Raw genomic sequence first — 4,055 nt, forward strand, 5'->3', positions numbered from 1 at the left:
TCATTGTGGTAGACCTTAAGCTTAAGGTCAACTTTGTAGATAGCCACTATGTATAAGGTGAACCATAAGGGTTGCCACATACTCCCTCCATCCCAAAATATAAGGCGTCTAAGGACTGATCAAAAATCAAACTTTACTAACTTTGATCAAATATTTAGAAAAATATATTTACATCTACAATATTGAATGGACATATTAAGAAAATACATTTTATGGTGAATCTATTCATGTTGATTCAGTACTATAAATGTTTATATTTTTGTGTATAAACTTGATCAAACTTAAAAAAGGTTGACTTTTGACTAATCCTTAACTTATGGTGTGCTTTTTTGCACATAGTGGATGCCCTTACACAGGCGGTGAAACAAAGGCCCATACCACCACAGTGGAGCAGCTTACGTGTAGACCAGTTTAGGTGCTATAAGAGCATCTCCAATCGCGTCCCCCAAAGCGTCCCCCAAACCGATTTGGAGTGCGTCGGACAAAAAAACCGTTCCAGCCGCGTCCCCTAAAGCCGAATTTTGTCCTGCGCGGCTCGATACGGTGTCCGGCGCCCCGAGCCCGTCCTCGTCCCACAGGGGATGCACCGGGCACGCCGGACACAACGAAAGCGAGGCGAAGCGACGCGGGCCCGACGCGTCAGCAAATCAGAAGGCTAAAACCCTGTCGCCTACCTTTGGTCAAGCGACTTTAATGGCGTCCCTGGTTTCCCAGGCGACGCAGGGACGCGTCTCGTCGTGCATGGCCGCGTGGCCGTCCGCGCCGGTGTGATTGCGTGCAACCACCCGCTGCCGCCGTTGTACATTAAGACGCTCTGCGGTTCGTCCCAATCTCTCACCGCTCCCAAACCTTCTCGTCGCCGCCTCCTCCCCCCTCCCAGATCTTCTCCTCGCCGCTCCAAACAATGCCGACCTCGTCCTCCCGCAAGATCGCCGCGGCGAACGGCTTCGGCCGCGACAGCCTAACCATGGCGGAGGCGTGGGCGCTATACCACACCCGATATCTAGTCCCGCCGGACATGCGGCTGCCAAGCCGCGATGGCTGGAAGATGGTCGTCAACGGCATTGGCGTCCCGCCGCCGCCGAAGCCGGGCACGGACCAATGGAAGGACAACATCAAGGCCCGGCGGGCTCAACTCACCGCCGAGGAGCGGGCGGATCCGACATGGGCAGCCAACGACAACGACGCCTGGTGGGCGACGTACTTCAAGGCCAAGTACGACGTCGAGATGTACAGCACCACCGGCCTCGTCGGCGGGCCCAACAGCTGGAACAAGGATGGCCGCGCCCTGTTCTGGGGCGTTCCGGGGCGTACCCTCGACAGCGTCATCCGCGGCATCCGCAACGGCGCTCCAAGGTTGGATACGCCGCCGTCATCGCCACCGTCTCCTCGAGGAGGACCACCGCAATGGCAGCCGAGGAGGACGACGTACGCGTCCTCCTCGAACTCTTCTTCCTCAGGACCGGCCCGATCGACACCGTCCTCGTCGTACCGCGGCAGCCGGCGGCAGCAAGAGAGGCGTGGCGGTGCCCTCCTCATCCCGAAGCCGGAGGTGATGGAGGAGCCGGAGGAAGCGCCGCAGGCGGCGCTGCTGGCGGAGTACGAGCGGCAGTAGCGGCTCATCGCCAGCACAATGACCCCGAGTACTGCCCAGGGCTGCGGGCGGCGTGCTTGGCGTCGATGAACGACAAGGACGCCTGGAGGGGCGACCTCGACATGGCGATCGCCATGTCCATCCGCGACTCCGGCAAGCCGCTCGTCGACCTCACCGACGACGGCGAGCGGGGACCAAGCGGCTTGGTGAAGGACGAGCCCGTCGACGAGCGCGTCAAGCAGGAGGTCGTCACCGACGACATGTACAACTTCCACCAGTACTACGACGCCTTCAGCCGCCGCAAGTACTTCTAGATAAGGTTTAGTTTAAATTTAGTCAAATTTCGTTCGAATCTATGTAATATATGCCAAGTTTGGACGAATCTAATCGAATCTCGCTTTAGTTTAAAATTTCAGAAATTTTGTTTGGGGGACGCGACTGGGGAGCGACGTCCCCCAAACGCGGCACGAACGAAACACGTCCCCCAAACGCTCAATCCGGCGCGGTTTGGGGACGTTTTGGGGGACGCGGCTGGAGATGCTCTAAGTTGAGACCAAAAGGTTAATTACATGATTTTGCGTTGAGCTGAGCGTTCGGTTTCATTTGGTTTAACTGCGTTTTTTCGATTAGAAACCGAATTAATCGAAGATCTTTTGGTTTGATGTTTTACTAACTAAACTATAACCATAAACTATTAGGTTTTTTCGGTTCAGTTATGCACACCCAGACATGTACATATGTTCTATATTCTTGCAAAGATTGGGTGAAAAAGGCATTTTGTTTAGGGCTATATTTTTGGGAATATTTTTGTACTTACACGCATTGGTGTGGATGTTTGTGTCACTGTTCGTTCTGCTTTGAGATTTGGGTAAAAAAGAGGAGAGAGAAAGGAATTTTTTCATCTACCATGGTCATCACGAATCTCGAGAAGTAAATGGACGATGACGGGTTGTATATAGGAATAAAACCTCTTTTTTTTTGGCTAAAATGTGTTTTCTTCTGTAGCCAAAATACAACGTATTTCTTTTACGAAAATTGTAGCGTCCACAGAAGATGTGTATACGACTATACACAGTTGTATTTTTTTTTGCTGTTTTTTGGGATATAGAAATATGGATTTGAAATTTTAGAAAACAATCCATGGTGCATCTGGTGCTCAGGGTTTTCACCTTAGAAGCAACTACTTAGGAGAGTATTGTGAAAAATAGTCACAGGGTCAGAGGCGGAAGCACATCATGAACAAAAAATCATTAAAAGACTGCAAAGGAAATAGCACTACACAATCGTGTTCTTGTCATCACTCAAACTACTAAGCAAGACTACTAAATGATGAGAGATATACATAAATGCTAATGTTAGTTTCAAGTTGTACGTGACAGTTCCTTACTTTGAAACCTTTATCCAAATTTTGCATTACCCTGTAGTGATGACATTTTTTTTTGAACAAGGGTTGGGTCCAGAAGGACCCAGATGCTACTTATAATAAAGCGGTGGGTTACAAAATGCAGTACAGTCCAAGAGGAAAAAAGGAAATTGCAAACAAGATCTTTACTTTTACACTAAGGAGCTCGAAAAGAAACTGAGAAAGCAATCAAATCCCTAGAGTCCTTCTCCACCGCATCTCCATGACGAGCTCAACAGACGGAGCAGCGATGCCGACACCGGGGACGAACCACTTGGGACAGCATCTCTGTTGTACCTTCGACTGGAGCTGAATAGCCTCCGAGGTGGCCTGGAGGTTGAAGAACCACTGGATTGTGGCCAAGGAGGGCCGCCTACCGGCCATAGGAAGCTGAGGCAAGACGGCCGTCACCGTCGCGCGTCCCCAGCTGAATAACTCCACAAGAAAGCAGCTTGAGAACCCTGCCATGCAAATAGACAGAGGATGTCGTCCCACCTCTCCACTCATCCATCCCCGTGGTGGCTGAAGAAGAGAGAAGAAACCTCCAATCCAGCGTCATCTGCACAGCCCCAAGTCTCCAGAAAAAGATCTGGAAACCAAATGGGCTTATTGAAGGAGATGCCAACAGTGAATCTCTTCTCCGCCTCCGTCTCCGACCGTAGGAGCTCCACCGAGAAGAGGCTCACCGCCAGAAATCGCCGGCCGCAGCCCGCAAGCACCAACGAAGCACTCCAAAATACTACTGGCATAGAGCCAACAACAGGCATGAAGCCCAACTCTCTCAGATCTAATCCTAGACTAGCCCTACTATGTAGAAGAGAGATCCGGGCTCCTCTCCCTAACCACCATCGCCGGACGGCATCGCCGCCGGGAGGGGCACGGGATCAGGCCGGCCACCTGAGGACGACTCTCAAAGTCTCTGGGGGAGTGGAGAAGGGACGAGAAGGGAACCAGTTCCGTAATGGATTCATAGTGATGACATATTGATCTGCGCTATTTGAGACTCTGTTGTTAGTTCATTATTCTTTTGTTGTTGTCGATGCATGCTTTAAGACCCTT

This window comes from Lolium rigidum, chromosome 1 (genome assembly GCF_022539505.1).
Source record: "Lolium rigidum isolate FL_2022 chromosome 1, APGP_CSIRO_Lrig_0.1, whole genome shotgun sequence".
In the NCBI taxonomy this organism is placed as follows: domain Eukaryota; kingdom Viridiplantae; phylum Streptophyta; class Magnoliopsida; order Poales; family Poaceae; genus Lolium; species Lolium rigidum.